Raw genomic sequence first — 21,758 nt, forward strand, 5'->3', positions numbered from 1 at the left:
GGGAGGATAAACGGCTTCTGAAAGTTGACCAAATTGTTACACTAAGTAAAACATTTTAAAGATTATAAACCACCAAACAAAAATTCTAACAGCAGATATGTTCTCTACATTTTACTTGCCACAGTGGTTAAATCCAAAACTAAACAAAAGAAATGACTAACAACCAAGTTAGCTATTGCACATTGCATTTTAGCATTCAACGATCCCCCACAAGAGGTAGTAACCGCTCTGGTACTAATACTCCAGTAGTCAGCAGAGAGATCGAGGAAGCCTACCTATTTTCCTTTAACGAAAGGGAGAGGAAGAAAGGGAGAGAGGGACAGTAAAAGAGAAAGAGAAAGAAAAAGGAAATCTTTGAGACAAATACCTTTTCTCATCACCATTTCCGATCATGAACAGGCATACATCAGGCAGTTTGCATTACAGAACCATCAGCACAGAACAGCAGTCAGAGGTGAGTGACCCCAGGGACTATCTCCACAGCTACAGCACAGCTTCTCCCTGACACTAATCCTCCCTGTCATTCTCCCACTGTGCTCTAACCACACTGACATCCGCCTGCCTCACTGCAAGCTTAAGGGGGCCCTTCCTGACTTTTTACTGTCTCCCCCAATCAATGGTTCCAGCGTGCTCTTTTCACCATGTCCAAATGGCAGCTTCACTCATAATCAAAGTGCACTGCCCCTGTTAAAGGGCTTTCCGAAAGGCTCTCCCATTTGCATTCATTTGCAAAGCAAACTACTTTTATTCACTTTGTTCTGCTATCAAGAATGTTCCCTGAAGCAGATAAATTGGCATAAATACAACCTGCCACTTAAGAGTCAGTAAATAATAGCCAATAGTAGGGAGGATTTTATCAATCATTCTATTTTGTATCCACTAAGAGCTGAAAGCCTCAAACATATTCATCAGTGCAGCCCCTACAATACATGCATAAATTCACTTACATAAAAAGATGGCCTCAGCCTACATTGGGTCTGGTTAAAATTTCTTTGATATTTAATGAATATCAGAGATCTAATTCTCCATATCTAATGATTTAAAAATTTATATATTTTTTCATTCCTTTTGCTTAAGAGAAAAAGTTTTATTCAGATTAGAGTAACAATTAGATTGTTAAGAGAATATTTTTATTGCTATAAGCTGAAACTTTAAACAGTATATCAATTGGTATCAAAAATACAAAAGAATCAAAATTTAAGAGAAATTTAAATATAAGTTTACAGGACAAAAGTCATACCATCAGGAGCATTACGATTGTATTTAAAAACACTAATATAGTATTCAAACCATATGCTAAGATTATTGTAATTTCACATTAAATCAAATCATGTGATTTCTGTATATTTTTGAAGGAAACAAAATTATCTAAAGGGTCCAAAATACAAACCATTACTTCACACAGTGAAGTACTTTTTCAGGATAATTTATATTTTAACTGGCTGGCTTTTCTAATAGCCTGCATTTAATGAATAACAGGCATTAGAGAAAGTCTGATTTTAATTCCTTATTACTAAGAGTCTTAAAGCATAGTAGTGTTTTTTGCTTTTTTTTGAAAAAACTTTAAATAAAACTATTTGGATGACATCTTTAAAAATCACTTACTGCTATGACAATCTTTCCTTTCGGTTTGTAAAATTTCACGGGCTTTTAAAAATTGTTAAACAAAGACTGATAATAATTAGGAAATCAGAGAATCCCTTCAGCAATTCACTCTTCTCCCTCCTACAGTGGTGATGCACTCTGGTGAATGTGTAATTCCTCAGCAATAGTTGTGTCTTTAGAAGCAACAGAGCCTACTGTGATCTAGCTACAACAGCAGCCATGAGGGTGGTCATGGTGTGAATGTATTCTCCTTGTTCTAATCTGGAGCCAACTGGAGCTGTGAAGTCAAATGAATGCATAAGCATACTGCTTTGCCACTTAAAACCATGTGTGTCCAATATTACTGAAACACTGGGCCAAAAATTCATCTCTACAGTAAAGTCATGGAAGATACCACATGGTGAGAGACAGCTGTTGTGACTCCACAAGCATTTCAATTTTGCATCAGAAAAACCCCCGTGGGGAATAAATCTCCATGGCAAATACAAAATAAGTTTTCGAATTATTCCATATTTTTATGTAATGAACCTGAGATAAATTTAAGTTGTATTTCCAAAAAATGTTTTTGGGGATGAATTTTTATCTTTTTGTCATGAAATTCACTAGGTCCAAAGATTATACACCTTTGACAGTCTAAATATTTTTGAAATAAATGTATTGAAGTTTGCAGGGAAAAAGAACACTATTTTTTTCTTTTAAGATTCTTTTATTGGAAAGTCAGAATTACAAAGAGAAGGGACAGAGATCTTTTGTCTGATGATTCACTCCAGGCCACAAGCAGGGAATTAGATGGGAAACGGAACAGCTGAAACATGAACCTGCACCCATATGGGATCCTGGATCATGCAAGGTGAGGACTTTTCAAAGACTGTTACATACACTTTTCCATTTACAACGCAGATCATGACAACTTAATTACAAAGTATGCAACTTACTTGATAACTAAGATAAAATTTTATTTTTAATTTTTTTGAGAGGAGTAGAGACAGAGAATGATATTTCCCCCTTTAGCAAATGCCCACAAATATTGAGGTTGGAGCCAGCAACTGAATACTCAATTCAGGTCTCCTACATGGGTGGAAGAACTCAACTGCTTCAACCATGATTTCTGTCTCCCTGGGTCTGCACCAGCAGGAAGTTCCCTCTTTCAAATCAATCAATCAATCAGTCAATCAAGTTTAATGGCATGCACCACTCTCCCTCTGTATCCCTAATCCTTCTCCTCCCTTGTATTTCCAACTTCAGTTGCCTTATGGAGCATGGTGATTATAGATGGTGGCTTAGGCTGTTTTGGGTGAAGACCACATGCACTATTCCTGACAGGGAGTTGGAGGAGAGGAGGCAAACATTAAATGTTCTCTTGAAATAAGTAGCCAGGACTGAGAGTCCACAGCAAATAGGGAAGCTAGTGAAACTCTAAGTGGTGCGCTTTCTATCCAACTCTTGGTACAACTTCTGTTTCTTCTATTACATGATTAGTTAAGAAGAGATTACTATAAAAGCTTACTAACCTGACTCTCCCAGGTGGCCTGACAGAAACAGTACAGACTCCCAGGAGAACGAGAAACCACGGCTTTGATTCAGCACTTAACAGATACTGAGAGAAATAAGAGATGCACCATCTTCACAGCCCTAAAAAGCTGACTTATGATACAACTGAAAGGGAGCTGGAAACTCTTATTATTAATTGAATCCAGTTGTTGCACCCCATAGACCCGACTTTCCCCTATGTTGAAGTGGCACATGAACTCATTACACAGACTGAAGGCACTTGTGAGCAGCCTTTGATGTTGCCAATGCCTTCCTTGCCATACTGCTGGATTCCCCAGAGAGGTACCTATAAAACAACCTTGTCATTAGCCACGATGGGTGACCCTCTGGCATCCAAAGCTGGTGTTACGTGGATGACACTCCCAGTGTACTCTTCTGACTACAGTAGTCAACAGCCTGCACAGCAGAGTTTGCTGATAAAATCCAACAGTTCTCTGGGAGCCGTTATCAAGTTATAGTGTGGGTTACTCACCATGCTCAATTCCTCTTGTCAAAGAAAAACTGCCATTTCCCAATGTTTCCTCAGAAGTTTATTCAAATCCTGGAGACAGTATATGTCTAATTTCGGCACTACACATGGATAAACCTGTCAGTGTACTTTGAAGTGCTTCAAACCAACAGACTGCATTTTCCAATGTCTAGAAAGCTGCGGCATGCCATCTCTGAAGGTCCACAATCCTCACTTGACCTTCTAAGTCTGTATAGCTAAATGATCTGGACACCTTGAATCTTTAACAAAGGGCGACAACTTGGACCCAAGATGTTCCTTGTGTTTTGATTCACTGCCTCCCTCAAACAATTAATAAAGACACCTTTTCTGACAAATAATTATTGCCTTACTACTGATTATCAAAAGACTCCTGGCCAATGGAAACTTTGTGATTCTTAACTGATATTCCCATTTTTGAGGTGAGGCAATTCAGATTCAATGACTACTAATAAGAGTAGGGTCTTCTTAAAAGAAGCTGTACTTGTCAACTTGACATGGCATGTTCAAAACCACAGTTGATCTGAACCATACTGTCTCCCCAATACAAAAAATCAGCAGCTATCTATCAGAGTTTGAGCATGATTTGGCCCCTAAACTCATGCAGATGTTTAAACTTCATAGTCATGAGTTGACAATACTAAGAGAGTGACAACATAATCTAACAAGATTCAGAAGGTGGGGCTTGGGGGGATGTCCTTAAGTTATTGGGGGTATGGGAAGTAGTTCTCATGATAAATTGGCTGTGAAGAAAACCTTACAACCAGTCATCTGCTTCTTGACTCACTATGGGATCTTTCCTCCTATACTCCTCCAGTGGGCCTTTTGTCAGAGCCTGTGTTATCCCAACTGAATTTTCAGCCTTCAATACTCTTTTTTTAAGAATTATTTTATTTTTGGGCTTGGCGGCGTGGCCTAGTGGCTAAGGTCCTTGCCTTGATCCCATATGGTCGCTGGTTCTAATCCCGGCAGCTCCACTTCCTCTCTGTCTCTCCTCCTCTCAGTTGTATCTGACTTTGTAATAAAAATAAAATAAATCTTTAAAAAAAAGAATTATTTTATTTTTATCACAAAGTCAGATATACAGAGAGGAGGGGAGACAGAGAGAAAGATCTTCCATCTCATGATTCACTCCCCAAGTGACCACAACGGCTGGTGCTGTGCCAATCCGGAGCCAGGAGCCAGAAGCTCTTCTAGGTCTCCCACATGGGTGCAGAATCCCAAGGCTTTGGGCCATCCTTGACTGCTTTGCTAGGCCACAAGCACGGAGCTGGATGGGTAGTGGGGCTGCCAGGATTAGAACCGGCGACACTATGGGATCCCGGCACCTTCAAGATAAGAACTTTAGCCGCTAGGCCACTGCGCCAGGCCCAATACTCTTTCTTTCACATGTAGCTTGACTCAGGTATTTTACTGTAGTAGCAAACAGCTATCTCTTTGGGGAAAAACCTGTCCTATACTGCACTAACTGAAGCCAAGTTCCTAGGGAAAGCTTCAGGGGTTTCCCTAAATGCCTAGGCTGAGGTCACTGATGTCTAAATCAAGATGAAATGTAACGGTATCAACTAGGCTGCCATGGATGTTCAATCTAGGTACCAGCTATGACGAACAAGACATTGTTATGTTCAAAGAGTAGAACTTAAAACTGTGATCATAGTGATGGCAAATATTAATTGCCCACCTCTTTAATAAACCTTATTTATACTTTCACTGATTTGGATGTGGGTCAATGGCCTATTCTATTTGTTCCTAGAAATCTATATGCTCTCAGGTTAATAAGAATTCTGGAGCAACAAACAAATCATGTTCTGACTGATGGTCTTGGATACTCATAGTGAGGGCCATTCTCTGATGAGATCAACTGCAATGAAGTCACTCCTTCAATTCACACTATTGAGACTCTAACTCCTGTTGTCTTGGGCTAAACATGGCAATACATCTTCTACCAATGACTGCGCACAAAATAAAGAACTCCGCATTTCTGAGACAAAAACTACTACAGCACACCAGACTGGTGCCTCTTTGCAAGAGCTGACTCACCCATGATAAGGGAGGCCTCACTGCATGGGGGCACTATCCCTACCTGACTACATCTGGCAGGTCTGTGTACACTGGACTTTAGAATCCTTCTTGGACGTGGGGGGCTATGTTTTCATCTATGACACTTTGTCATGTTCATGTGTGACCCTAGTCATTTGCTGCTCAAGGGGCCAATGGTCTATACACCTGATGAAACTTACATGATCCCACCACTCACAGGCTTCTGGAATTACTGAATATTGGATGAGCTTCCTTAATCAACTCCAAAATGTTTCCGACTATACCTCTTCCGCCTTTTCCCTGTCCTTACACCTAAAGGCAGTCTGGTCACAAACTACAATTGTGCCTAGAAAGGAATCCTTTTCCCTTTAGTCACTTTATAGACAATGCAATGAATAGAAGGTTACAGAAACCTATCAGGATTCCCCTCTGATGGATACTGGCACGATGCTTCTTTTTCTTAAAACAATTCAAGGCTAGCCTGCTTTAATACAGCCAAAAAACGATACAAAAGATTCAACCTTAGTTCTGCTTCAGCCAATTGGATTCTTTTGCTGGAATCATATGGTTCCAGACCATGACCATGTAGCTGAATGTACTTTTTGCCAATACAATCCAAAGTGAATGGTGTAATGAAATTCCACAATTTACATAAACATGAATGTATTTTCTTGTATCTGACTTTGTAGAAAAAGAAAAGTCTAGATTGAAGATCAAGGATGACGGGGTGAACAAAGGTGAAATTATAGCTACTGGAATGAGACATTTCAATTTTTGTGACAGTGGAGGAGGACAATCTCAACACCTGAAAAGGGAATATTCTGGATCCTGGGAGATATGGAGAAGGAAGAGACATTAATTTTTGTTTCAGAAAAGGCCCTGATGACTCTCTCATAAAAAAAAAAAAATCTAATATGCTTTAGATCTCTCAAAGCAGTTCCAGTAACTTAATTTAATAACTGACCTCTGGGTCTGTTATACAATTCGATCAGTATTCCCCTTGCTATTTTTAACACTATTAAAAACAATATTGCCTTTACTTCCCACACTGAACATCTATCAACACCTCCTTATCCTGACTGCACCCCACTCCCATAAACATTCCTGAATCATTCTGTGAGAAAGACAAATGCTATTTGATTTGTGGCAATGACAAACATGACATGACTACCCTATTTTCAAGTAGTCCTATCCAAAATAAGGAGTAGACTCAATCATTCAAACTGAACTGAGAACTCCAAGAAGTACTACCCAGTGGGCAGGCCATTTTGGAAGCGCTCAACTGATACCTCCTCTGACCCATAAAACATGAAAAGGATTTTCATATTCCCTAGTAATTATAAATCAAGTATTTCCAGGAACATAATGTACACTTCTGGGATTATATTTCTCTGTGGAAACAAGCCGTCTGTTTCTTTCTCAAAAGCACAATGACTTACTTACACCCTTGAAATGGTAAAGACATTTAAACATTAAAGAAAAAACCTCCAGTAGGTAATCCAGCCCTTATGTAACTAAGATCGCTCCAAAATGATACCATTCTTGGTTACTGAACCTTTTTGTTATTTATGGGTATCACGAAAGAGTTATAAGGGGAGCCATCCATTTTTTAAAAAGTGGTGTGCATCTTCTATCTGACTGCCTGGGGTTGAGTTCCAGCTCCACTTTCAGTTCCAGCTTCCTGGTTAGTGCACACCTTGGAAGGCAGTAGGTTATGGCAAGTACTTATTTTCTTGCCACCCACACAGTGGTGGGGAGGAGGGGGAAGTCTGGATTGGGTTCCAAGCTCCTAGCTTTGGCCTGGTGTATTGTTGGGTGTTGAGGGCACTGGGGAGTGAATCAGCTGAAGAAAGAATTCTCTCTCTCTCTCAAATAAACAATTTTTTTTTGAAAAAAATTAAAAGTAGCATGAAATTTTTTCCTCCCTATTTGAGCTGATCAATGATACCACCTAACAGTGGTGGAATGCATTCTGGTGAGCTTAAAATCTCAGGTCGAGATGGTTATCAACAGCTGATTAGCCATATTGTCCTCCTGGGAATGGTACAATTGTTAATGCCAAGGGGAATGTTACAATTGTTAATGCAACTTGATACTCCTGATTTGAGAAATTGACACAAATAGGCTGACACTTCAGAAATTTCCATTGCTATGAGTAATAAACTGCTCCTTATCCCTGACTTGGCAGTTGTATGTTTTATATCAGCAGTTATGAATCAGTAGCAGGCAAAGCATGATACAGACCCTTCACTATATACTTTTGCATTTTCCTAATTATGTCTCTTTAAAAATACACATATATTTATTTGAGACGGAGAGGAAGATGGAAAGGTAGAGGTAGAAGGACTCTGCCCAGCCACTTCATATTCCAAATGACCAAGGTAGCTGAAAATTGGCTGAAATGAAGCTGGAAACCAAAAATTCAATGTAGATCTCACTAGTGGATGATTGAACTCAATGCCTTGAGTTGTCACCACTGTCTCCCAGGGTCTACACTAGCAGGAAGCTGGATTCTACAGCCAGAGCCAGATAATGAACCCAGCCACTTTGACAGCAGACGCAGGTATGCTAACCTTTGTCTACTAAGTCAAATTCCCAATTCTTCCATCTGCTGGTTCACTCTCCAAATGGTAGTAACAGCCAAAGCTGAGCTGATCTGAGGCCAGGGGCCAGAAACACCTCTAGGTTTTCCATGTAGGAGTAGGGTCCCAACGACTAGAGTCATCCTCCCGTTTCTTAGGTCATAAGCAGGGAGCTGATGAAAGGTATAGCACCTGGGACATGAAACGGCACCCATATGGGATGCCAGCACTTGCAGGCAGCAAGTCAGTCAATTGAGCCATAATACTGCCCCACAAATGCCTAATTCTTCTTGGTTCTTTGCAGAATTTTAATTTCTATGAAATCCAACTATCGACTTTCTTTTGTGTGTGGTGATTTGAATGTCCTATCTGGAAAGTCTTTGTCAATCTCAAGAATGCTGTAGAGCAAGAATCATCTTACATGATAGGTATATCTAGTTACTGTAATAGCAACTATTGAGGAAAATATTCTTTATCCATTGCAACTCCTTTCTAAAGTACCTGGGAAATCAGCAGAGGATGGCACAAGATCCTGCATCATGTGGGAGACTTGGAAGAAGCTCCTGGTTCCTCGGCTCCTAGCTTCAGACAAGCTCCGGCCTTCGAGGCCATTTGGAAAGTGAACCAGTGGATAGAAGACCTCCCTTTGTCTCTCCTTGTCTCTCTCTGTAACTCTTTCAAATCAATCAATCAATCTTTAGAAAATAACCAATTAGCCATATAATCAAGTGACTTAGACCTAATTTTCTAATGTATGCCACATAATTCTTATATAATTCTCTTTATACAGATAAAGAAGATATGTCAGGGTGCGTTATTTTTCTTTAGGATGCCCATTAGAGCATTTTTGCAATAAAACTATTTAAATCACACTGATGAAATTCACTTAAATCTTTACAACTATGCATAAAGCAACACCATATACTCTGATTATGTATGCAAGATTCTAAATTGTGTCTTTCAGACTTGGCTGTTTTTTCCCTCTCGTTTTTACAAATCTCCACTTTTGTTTTGAGAGTAGAAGAAAGGAAGTTTTATTTAAGTAAGAGAAAGAGAAGCTTCGAATGATAGAATTAGAATGGTTGATAGAGCAAAGGCCCTGAGGTCTCCAAGTCCGGGGGTCTTTATGTCTTCACCATGAAAATCTCCATCTTTCTAATGCTCTAGAAGTTTTGTACTGCTTTGCTCTTCCTAAAACATATTACTACCTCAAAGGTTATTAAAAAAACTGACAAAAAGAGATGTAATGGTTTTTCTAATGTCTCATAGGGAATTAGAACAAGAGTGAAATCAGAATTCAAAGCTTTTGGAAAGACATTTGATGTGGTGAAGGATCATTCTTCAAAACAATTGATGCAATATATGACAAACGGACAGCATCATACTGAATGGGAAAAGTTGGAAACATTTCTACTAAGACCTAGAACCAGACATGGATGCCCATTCTCATCCCTGCTATAAGTTATAGGCAGAGCCATCAGGCAAGAAGAAATCAAAGGGATACAAACTGAATGGAGGGAGTCAAACTACTCCTGTTTGCAGATGACATTGTTCTACATAAGAGAATCAAAAGACTCTACTAAGAGACTATTGAAACTTGTAAGAGTTTGGTAAATTTGCAGGACATAAAATCAAAACCAAAAAAATCAATAGTCTTTGTATATACAAACAATTCCACTACTGATAAAGAACTTGAAAGAGTGGTTTCATTCATAATAGCTGTGGGGAAAAAAGGGTATATGCATTTATACAAGGATGTGAGAGATCTCTGATGAAATTACAAAACACTAAAGAAACAGAAGACAACACCGAAACATGGAAAAATCTGTCAGAAGCATGGGTTGATAGAATTACTACCATCAAGTGTTGACACAACCAAAAACAATTCCTGGATTCAATGAAATCTCAAACAAAATACCTATGAATTTTCTCAGATCTACAAAAAAATGACGCTACAATTCATAAGGAAACACAAGGGATGCAGAATAGCTAAAACAATAATTAAAAAAAAAACAAACAGCAAAAAGCAAAGTTTGAGGAATCACAAACCAGACTTCAAGATGTAGTATAGCACAGCTTGTTTTGTTTTTTTAAAATATTGTTTAAATAGTTGAGTGGGATGCACATCCATGTGGGTCTCTGATTAAGGCTGGGAAGGACTGAGGCATGGATAAGGGGGTGGCACAAATATTTGTGTTTTTTTTTTTTTCCTCCTATGTTCATAAGAAGGGAAATACAGAGGGCCACTCCTTGCTGTCAAACTACATCATCATTTGGGGATGGAGGAGTCATTTGATGAAGCCTTAGAGATCCCAAAGTGGGGAAGAGTGTTCTGAGGGTGTTACATAAGTGGTCTTGAAAGTTCTGAGAAAATCCTTCCAAGTCTGTTGGCTGACCATGTCCACCTTAGTGCATCCCCAGACCCAGAAACGTTGCAAAGCTTGGCCAGTAGAGTGATCCAACCTGTTCTACTTTCCATCCTTTGATGAGGCACTCAAAATCCTCTGCAGGCCTGGGTGAGCTGGCTGTTATGTCTCCATTGGTCATCTGTGCTTGTTGACCCCTGCACAGATATCAGCAACTGAGAAATACCAGTCCCAATACATGCACTCTAAGGTCAGAACACACATCTTGTAATTTCCCTGTGCCTGGGGCTTGAGTCCAGCCATCTAGTTGGGGAGTTATCCAAGAAAACTTTCCTGAGGTGATCTCAGAATTATATTTTGTGCGCACCAGCCAGTGCAGGTCAGGTGTGGTCTGTCACCTGCACCAGGTGCCAACACACATACCAGTGGATGTGGTTGCCTAGTCAGTTTGGCGCTCAGCCCTATCTCTCACTGAACTGATGGGTGCTGAGGCCTGGGTTGGCCTGGCCTAGCCTAGCCTCGCCTAGCTCTGCCCACCACAGGCCTGGTCTTCATGCACACCAGCAGGTGCCACAGCACAGTTGCAGTTACTCCCAAAACCCGCCACCAAGCCTACCAGCAGCCCCAGTCTTTGCATGTGCTAGTATGTGCTGCAGCCTAGCCCAGTCTGTCCTACATTCCATCGAGCTCTCGTGCACACCCACGGTGTGCAGCTCAGTTCAGCCCAACCATTCCCCAGACCCAGCCACATGTTGAGGATGGCCCAAAGCTTTGGGATCCTGCACCCGCGTGGGAGACCTGGAAGAGGTTCCTGGTTCCCGGCTTCGGATTGGTGCAGCACCAGCCGTTGTGGTCACTTGGGGAGTGAATTGTCGAACGGAAGATCTTCCTCTCTGTCTCTCCTCCTCTCTGTATATCTGACTTTGTAATAAATTAATCTTAGAAAAAATAACCCAATACTCCTCACTTTTCAAAAAACCTAAAAATGGAATACTTGCAAACAGATTCTGTGGGGCCTAAGTTATCCTGATTCCAAAGCTAGACAAAAAATACTGTTAAACCAACTTAAAAGTAAACAACCACATACCAAAATGAAGTGGGATTTATTCCATTAAGACAAAGGTGGCTCAACTCTTTTAAAAAACCAGTTCACGTAATAAGCCACTTAAAGAGAATGTAAGGGAAAAATCACATGATCATCTCAATTGATGAAGAAAGAAACTGACAAAATTCAGCATGACTTTATCATTAAAATCACCCAAAAAACTATGACAGAAGAGAAAATCAAGACAGTGGAATAGGGTAAGGACATGTTTAAACAGATGGAGAAATATTAACCAGTGTGAAGCAGAGAGGGCACATTCCAGGGAATAGGAGAGGACGGAAAAACAGCAGAGGGGTACCTGGAGACTGACAGACACAGGAAAGCAGCGGCAACAATGGTGTGGTGTTGTAGTGACTGATACCCCAGCAGCATTCAGCAAACAGCAATCTGAGCTCCACTGGCAGCCGAAACTACACCAGAAACAAGGTAGGAAGGGATGTTTACCGGGAGCTCAGCAGTAAACCCACACAATGAACAGCTCATCCTGATGGCCTGTTTGATTTGACCAGCAGCAGAGACAGAGCAGCAGATCCCAGATGGGAAGAGCGGGAAAAGGGTAGATTTTATAGCCCAGTCCACCCCCTAGAGCCATAACAGGAACCATTTTGTTTAAGGAGGCAAGGGCTATGGATAGTACTGTAGATGCACTGAGCTGAGAGTGAACTCATTTCTGGCACAGCGAACTGCAATAGCATGGCATCCTACAGGTTCCACCCAAGATAGGTCCAGGTACCCCTCAGACCTGATGGCCAGCAGATCAATAACTGTAGTAGTGGCACATTAGGCACCATTTCTTACACTGTGGCAAAGAATCTAAGACTGCTGGGACAACAGTGAGCTTGTGCTGAGCTTGACAAAAACTCGCCGAGTTCAGTGCATTGCACTGGTCCCAAAGGAAAATAATACCGACTATGGCATCATAAGGGTCAAAATAGGTCCATGTGGTCCTCAGACCTAACAGCCAAAAAGTACTGACAAGATAGCGCCACCAACAACCTAGCTAAATAGGACACCTGGTGTCTCCCTAATCCTGGGACCTGCTCCAACCAGAAGTGGGAGAAAGGTTGTACAGACAATGGTGAAGCCTCAGCCTGGTATCATGGGAGGTGGAGACTGGTGAGCCAGGAGCTGGGGCTACAGAAACCATGGCGGAAATCTAACGTAAGAATCCAGGCCTGGAATTTGCTGGAGGGAGTGGCATAACTTACTGTAAACAAATAGCCATATGTCAACTGCAATAAGTAAAATTGAACTGTAGACCTGTGGGTGACACAGCTTAGAAACCTGCCCCAAGAGAAAGAATCTGCTAACCAGAAGTACAATGACTAAGATCAAAAGAAGAGACAAAGGCACAATGAATATTACTGAAGACTTCCCTGCAAAGGAGCAAAACCCTTTGCCAACCTCAGAGTTAACTGAGGAAGACATCGAGACAATGGGGGATACAGAAACACTTGTTATAAAACTTCTTATCAACAAGAAGCATGTAAAGCAGGCATTCAAGGAATTTAAGGAATATGTCACACTGGAAATGAATCAAATGAAAACTGATATATAATAGAAATGAAGAATACAGTGGAGCAAATTAAGAGTACACTGGAGACTCTCCAAAATAGAATGAAGGAGGCAGAAGAAAGAATCTCAAAATCAAAAGGTATCTCTTGTCACCAGGGGGAAACAAACAAAAAGCTGGAAGCAGAGCTGGATCAGGCCAAAAAAAGTACTCAAGAATTGAAAAAGACTATTAAGAGACCAAATATAAGAGTTATGGGAGTCCCAGAAGGTGCTGAAAGAAGCTGGGTTTACAAATGTATTCAATGAAATAATAAGGGAAAATTACCCTAATCTAGATAAAAAAAATCGGGAAACAACATCCAGGAAGGGCATAGAACTCCCAACAGGGCTGACCAAAAGCAATCTTCACCATGATACATGATAATCAAGCTCTCTTCAATCAAACATAAGGAAAAGATCCTTAAATGTGCACGTGAAAAAAATCAACTGACATATAAAGGAATGCCAATTAAACTCACAGGAGACCTCTCACAGGAAACTCTACAGGCAAGAAGAGAATGGAGCGACATATTCCAGATTTTAAAAGCAAAAAATTGTCGGCCCAGCAAAATGTAGCCAGCAAAGCTTTTGTCTTTGAAAATGAAATTCTTTCACAGCAAAGAAAAATTAAGAGAATATGCCTGTTTCAAACCTGCTCTAAAAAAGATACTTAAAGATGTTCTTGAGAAGAGGAATAGCACCTACCAAAACCAAAGGCAAATGTGAGGAACATCCCAGTAAAATGACAACCGTAGACTAAATCAATGACCAACCCATTGCTAAAATGACAGGACTAAATTACCACCCATACATATTAACCCTGGATGAAAATGGCTTAAACTCATCAAACAACAGAATAATAGACTGGACTGAAAAACAAAACCCATTTATTTGTTGCCTTCAGGAGACACATTTCACCAACAAAGATCAGTGGAAACTATATCTCATGGATTTTGATTTTTTTTTGTTAGTTTCACCTCTTCAAAACACTTTCTTCTGATTTAAATTCAATGACTCCTAGATCATACAGTAGCATGATTTTCTTCAAGAAGGCTCTTGATTGTCTTTTTCATTTCTTCAGCGACACATTAGTCATCCAGCAGCATGTTACTTAACTTCATGGCATGGTAAATTTCTATTTTTCTCCCTGTTGCTGAATTTGTTTTGTGGCTTTTCACTTATGGGGATGTACAGTAACTGTGTAATGGAGACTATCACATCCTGATGTGAGGATACAATGCAGTATTAATCTCTACTTCCAGATAAAGATGGACTCTCAATGAAACTGCTTACTATATCTTGTCAACAGGATGTTGGACTCTGTCATTGTCCATGCCCACAATGATGGACATATGACTGTGTATGAAGAACTATACTATAGTAATGATATAGGGGAACTCAATTGAGGGGAGAGGTAATTGGGGAGGGGATAATGGAAATCCCAGAGCTTATGGAACTATATCATAAAATGACAATAAAAGAAGTAAACCTTAAAAAAAGGAAAGAATCTCAAAATGGTAAAGTTCATAAATGGACAGCCCACAGCTATACTGCATTCAGTGGTAAAACAACAAAAACTTCTCCTCTGACATTAGAAATAAGAGAAGGATTTCTCCTTGGCTACTTCATTCAACACAATACTGGAAGATCTAGCCAGAGAAATTATGTAGGAAAGAGAAATTATGTAGGAAAAAGAAATAAGACGTACAAATCAGAAAGAAAGAATAATATCTGTAGAAATCCATAAATACCCCACAGAAAATTTGTTAGAAAAAATTTATACACATTACAGACCATATAAACATACAAAAAACATACGTGTTTCTATACACTCACAATTAACAATCAGGAAGGGCAAAATTTGTAAAAATTTACTTCTTAAAAGAGTGTCAAGCAATAGGTAAGATATGGAATCAACCCAGATAACCATCGGTGGATGGCTGAAGAAAATGTGGTATATATACTTTTTGAAATGTTATAAAGTCATAAAGAATGAAATCGTCTTTTGCAACAAAATGGATGCAACTGGAAACCATTATGTTTAGTGAAGTAACCCAGTCCTCAAAACACACATATCATATGCTTTCCATGTTCTGTGGTAACTAATATACATAGCACAAAAAGTGCAATCCACATGAGCAAGATTAACACCTTGAGAGTTCACTATTATTCACAGTGTTTTCTATTCCTTGAAGAATAGTGGGTTTTTCATTCTTACTTGCTAGCTGTTGAAATCTTTAGGAGTCTTTAGGAGCCTGTGATTGTGAAGTGAAATGAAAGTATGCCGTTATAAAATAACAAAAAACGAAGGAAGGAAGGAGGAGGGAGGGCAGTAAATGCGGGAAGAGGGGAAGGGAAGGTGGGAGTATCACTGTGCTCCTCAGTCAGTACTGTGAAACACGTAAAATCTGTTCAGCTTATATATAAAGCAGTTAAGATGTTGCTGGGAAAGGGGTGAGGGTGGGTTTCTATGGCTCAACAGGCTAATCCTCCATTCTGTGGTGCCAGCAACCCATATAGGTGCCAGTTTGTGTTCCTAGCTCTTCCACTTCCGATCCAGCTCTCTGCTTGTAGCCAGGGAAAGCAGTGGAGGACACCCAGGCTTTGGGACTCTGTGCCCACATGGGAGATCCACAGGAGGCTCCTGATTCCAGGCTTTGGATCTGCTCAGCTCTGGCCATTTCAGCCACTTGGGGAATGACCCAGCAGATGAAAGAGTTTCTAAATCTGCCTTTCAAATAAAAATAAGTCCTAAAAAAAAAAAAAAAAGATGCTGTTCAGATTGCTCGATTCCATATAAGAGTCCCCGGGTTCCAATTCTAGCTTGACTTCTAATTTCTGCTTCTAGCCAATGGCATCCTGGGAGGCAGCATATGATGGCTCAGGTACAATCTCCTTGCCATCCTTACGAGATTCAGAATGAGTTCCAAGCTCTGGATATGGACTAACTCTGTGCTAGCTGTTGTTGGCATTCAGGGAGCCAATCAGTGAATGGAAAACTTCTCTTTACATGTCCCAGTCTTTAAAAAAAGAAAATAACACACACAAAAAAAATGGAAAATGGATCAATACTTTTACATATGGAGTAAGACCATAAAATTCATAGAAGAAAACACGTGGATGGATGAAATTAATAATCTTAGATTTGGCAGCGGAGCCTTAGATATTGTTCTGAAAAAAACAAATATGTATATAAATTGAACTTCATCAAAATGAAGAATTTTAAATAAAGTCAAGTCTACAGAATGGGGTAAAATATTTGCAAATTCTACACCTAATGAAGTCTAGAGTGTAGGATATATAATGAACTCAACAACAAAGACAAATGACCCATTTCTCCAAAAATAGCTAAATGTCGAACAAGCACCTTTGAAGGTTCTCACACCATTCGTTATTAGGGGAATGGAAATTGTAAGCACAGTGAGATCTTGCAGCATACCAGGATGGCTCCAACAGTAACCTCTACAACAAGGACAACAAGAGGAGAAAATACTTTCGCCATATTCTGATTGGTGTCATTAAGTATTCACTCTCTGATATTAATGTATTTGTTTTCAAGAAGAAATGGTACAAATGCGTATATATAAAATGTCTACCTTTGGAATGAATGGGGCAAAATGGCTTTAGAAATTGTAATTTTTTAAAAAAAGTCCATATATATACATAAAGAAGGATCGATAGATAGATAAAACACAGAGTAAAATGAACAGTAGTTGGTATCCAAAAGAGTAAAGGCGCTTGAGTAACTATGATGATGTTGACATCAAATATTCTGAGACTATGGGAACATATCTCTTCATTTTATAGTGAAGTGGTTTTTTTTTTTTTTGAGCAAAGAAAAACTGTACTTTACTTTTGATAATACAATGTATTAATGATTCTTTTTTTTTTTATTGTTAATTATTTTGCATTATGTGACAGTTTCATAGGCTCTGGGAATCCCCCCCTCCCTCCCCCTCCCGTGGATTCCTCCACCTTGATGCAGTATTACAGTTCGAATTCAATCAAGATTCTTTCATTGCAAACATATACCAAGCATAGAGTCCAGCTACTTATTGTCCAGATGGGTTGAATAGTTTCTTGGGGAGACCTTTTCTGGTCTGAAGTTTGAGCTGGCAGAATATCATCACAGTCAATTAAGAGTCCCAATATAACATCAACAGCAATTTGCAATGTTATGGAATTGACATGGTTTTGAGTAACCAGTGTATTAAAAAGAAAAAAAAAAAAAGAAAAACAAGTCCTAGCCACCACCTATGATTATCTCATGGACATTTCAATTTTAGTTCATATACAGGACCGGCTGCTCTATACCTTAAAATGGCAGTGAAGTGGTTTTTAAATGTGTTAGTTTGTAGGACACTGCAGGTAATAGAAAAGCATACATACATATAATTCATTTCAAAGAAAAAGCAGAAAAAAACAAATGTTGGCAAGGACATGGAGAAAATGGAATTTTTATACACTGCTAATGATAATGGCTCTGCTCTGTGGAAAACAGTCTGAAGGTTCCTGAAAAAGCTACAGGTGGTATGATCACATGACCTAGCAAAGGCACATGGGTATATACTCAAACAGAAAGTCATGTACATACATTCTCACAGTGGTGCCATTCATGATATCTAATAGGGAGAAATAGCCCAAATGTCTATCAATAGCTGAACAGATAAACAAGTACACACACACACACACACGCAATGGAATACTTTTCCACCTTAGAAGTACTGACATTAGTCACAATGTAAATAAACATCCAAACAGGCTGTGTAAAAGTGCAGGAACAAAAGGTCACATGTCATATCATCTCATTTAAATGAAACCTTCAGAACAGGCCAATTTGTCAGGGACAGAGCAGGCTACTGAAGATGGAGAACAAGCAACATCTTACTAGGATCAGAATGTAATGCTTTGGAATGCTTACAGGTTTTGGAGCCTCAGATGATGGTTGTACAGTGAGTGCACTAAATATATCAAATTGCTCACTTTAAAATGGTTGATTTTATGTTATGTGGATTTCACACCAATTAAAAAAAAAAGGTACATAATTCCCACCGCCACCGCTGCTGCACTGGAATAGCCACCAGGAGGAGCCAAAATGAACAATAACGGAACAGTATTGTTGGTGAGATGGGAAGCAACAGGAACTCTTACAAACTGGTGGGTGTATAGATTGGTTTTCGCTAAGTCATAAAATTTTCAATATCTGCCACAGCTAAACCATTTGTATGCCTTAGCTATAGAACAATAACATTTGATTGAGAAAAATCAAATACTATTTTTTATGCATTATTCTAAGACATAAAAACCATAAGACATACTGTTCTTTCCTAACAGATACACATAAATAGTAACTATAATATACCATATTTATATTGTGAAGGATGAACAGTGCAGCGGACATTCAACAAAAGTCAAGATAATTTTAAGTAAACTTTCTCCATATGTATGCCTAGTTAACTTTGTAAGATTGTAGTTTTGGAAACCATTTAATATATTATCTTTTGCTCTTCTGATTTTTCTTTGCAAAAATAAAATCCAATTAATCAAAGAATATTCTTTAGGTGACATCTTAATCCTAGGACAAAAGTCATTCATATCGGAGGTAAAAACAGGAAATAGTATTCAACTATCACTAATGGGACGTCTGACTAGGATAAGTAGCATACTGCAGGTCAGGAGGTAGACAGCATTCTCAGATTTCAAAGCTACATAAATGTGATAAGATTCAAGGCAGATGGAGCAGGTGATGCGGCAGTAGCAATTAATTATACGATGTGCAGGGTTAACAAAAGCTTCAGTTTAAAGGCTTAACCATCAATATTATACAGGTATTGTTAAATATTGGTTTTAAAGTGTTTCCATTATAGCAAGCTTCTAGGCAGAAGGAAGATTTATAACTAAAGATTAAAGTCACATAGCCACCACAGAGAATGAGTTGTAAAAAAAATTTCTTCATTGCCAAAACATCTTGGAAATGATATCTGAAAATAAAGATAATGTTAGAGTATTATAAACTCTATTACATATTAGAGTATTATAAACATCTTCCCAAATCAAAATTCCATTATTTTAGATTATATAATTAAAATTAAACTAATTTATCAGCCATCTTCATGTAACTACATACGCATATAATTTAATTCTAATAATTCTCCTCGTTATCTATTCTACTCAAATACACACCTGAAAGCATGCATGCATGAGTGTTACACATGCAGACTGGGCTATAATTCCTTTGTACGGATTTTAGTCTCTGCAATACATGTTTGCCTACATTGTGCTTTCACTTTACCTTCGTCTGTAAAATTCTAAAGCCCAAGACTATGGTCATTTGCACTTTCTCACTCTAGCATGTTGCCACAGAAAGAGATGCCACAAATTTAATCTAGCAGGATATGAAAACCAACTATATAGTTTGTCAGTGTCTAAAAGAAATGTGTCATAGTTTAGAAGTATCCAATACTTACTGAAGCCATTAGAGTCCATTTGTACATGAAGAAGAAAGGGTGGAAGTGAGTATCTGAGTGTCAACAGAAGATAGAAGGAAAAAGCAAGATGATTTTGAGGGAGAAAGAGTACTTAAGTCTGGGAAAGGTAGCTGGATTTGTCAATTCTCAGTGCTTTGTGCAATATCCTTGAGGCAAGAGGACTTTAGAAGTGAGTGACTATTTCTTTAGTCACAGAGGCAAGTTCAAGAGTAGTGGTCACATGGTTAGCTTGGAAGGAGGGAAGCAGTTGCCAGTGGGTATCTTCTATCAGAAATTACAGGCACCACATGGGCTTAAGAGGTGGACAAGCACAAGACTTTGAGAAGGAAGCAGAGGGCATTCTCGGATGATCAGCAAAGAGCAACCCCAAGCACTGGAATCTCTTTAGGGAGGAACTTCTGCGAAAGACACTGTCTCCCAAAGAATAACTGATATTGGACTTTTCACAGGCCCTTGGAAGAGGCAGCCCAGAGGTTTACAAAAAATTAGAGAAAATGGAAATACTGGATGTTTTTTATATTTTCTGAGTATCATTACCACATAAGTTATACTTCCTACAAGACCTTACAAAATATAGGTAAACATTAGCAGGAGATGGTTGTTGTAGACTAACAGTTAACTCAGCTGCACCCCACATCAGAGTGCTTGGGCTTGATCAGGCTCCAGGTCCTGATTCCTGCTTTCTGCTAACTGCAGACCCTGGGAACCAATAATTGTGGCTCAAGTAATGGATTTCTGCCACTTAAGTGGGAGATGAGGAATCCATTCCTGGCTCCAGGTTTCTGTCCAGTCTGGCAGATATTTGAAGAGTGAACTAGCAGGTAAGCGCGGATAAACCTTTCTCCATCAAATAAGACAATACCAAAAACTTTAATAACAGGACAAATAATTTATAATAAACAAATATGTAATTTTGATACATATCCAAATTACTATCACTGAGTGAAAGAATCCTTGAAACATAATTTCACAAAGCCATACATAATTCAACTATTAGGTGTCTTGCCTTTTTGTTTATAGTAGTTTGACAAAAGATTTAGGCTAAGTTTTTTCTTCTTGATATTTTACTACCTTTAATTTGCATGAACACATAAGTTCAGTTAAGTAAAGACCATGATTTCGTAATTGGCCAAGCTCAAATTCATCTTTTGGTAATAAGGATATCCTATAATTGATATAGCCACAGATAAATTATTCTGAAAAGAGAAATATTTTATGTTTCATTACTTTTATCATGCAATATTTTACTTTATTGAATGGTAAAATAATGAGTGAAAAATTTAGTGTAAAACATATATTAATGTATTATTAATACATAAATAGTTGATTGCTGGGTAACAGAGACCTATCACTAAAAACATCAATTGTCATTACACTAAAAGCTTTAAAAAAGAAAACCCTGTTCTTGACAATAAAAGACATCTATCTAGGTAGTTTTAAGTAGTTGAAGAATGAGCAACAAAAACATTTCACTAATGTTCCAAAGCACTTAGGAAACATTGCCTTTGGTCCTTTGTTAACAAAAGAATAAAGCATTCATTCTGATAGGTTTAAACATCAGTTTGCTAGGCAAATAAAAAGGTACTGACCAAAGACAAACAGGGTTATCTATAAAAAGAAGTACGGAGAATGGTTGTTTTTATGTCCCTTAAACATTCCCTAAATATGAGGAGCAAAAGAATCTACATAACTACTGAAAGTGAATAATCCTAGAGATAGTCACAGATATTGGAGAACAGCTGAGTGACTTAAAGAGTAGATTTTATGTTTCCATTAAGCTACAAGTTATCCAAGCAGTTTCAAAAAGAGGTATAGAAACAAGGACATGTATGTGTTGGAGTTTATACCTATTAGCACAAGAGAGCCATCTGTTCTAACTCCAGGAACTCTATAAACCAGTTCACCACACCCATCAACAAAAACTGAACTGTATGAATCTATACAATTATTATACTAAGAAAAGTAATATAGGTTGGCTAT

General features: G+C 38.8%; 1 protein-coding gene across 1 annotated transcript in view; it reads right to left on the bottom strand.

The window, feature by feature from the left end:
* DNAJC1 (DnaJ heat shock protein family (Hsp40) member C1) overlaps positions 1–21,758 on the bottom strand; it is a 167,160-nt gene that overhangs the window by 22,815 nt on the left and 122,587 nt on the right. The gene's annotated exons all lie outside the window — the stretch shown is intronic.

The sequence above is a fragment of the Ochotona princeps genome, chromosome 10, assembly GCF_030435755.1.
Source record: "Ochotona princeps isolate mOchPri1 chromosome 10, mOchPri1.hap1, whole genome shotgun sequence".
Classification (NCBI taxonomy): Eukaryota; Metazoa; Chordata; class Mammalia; order Lagomorpha; family Ochotonidae; genus Ochotona; species Ochotona princeps.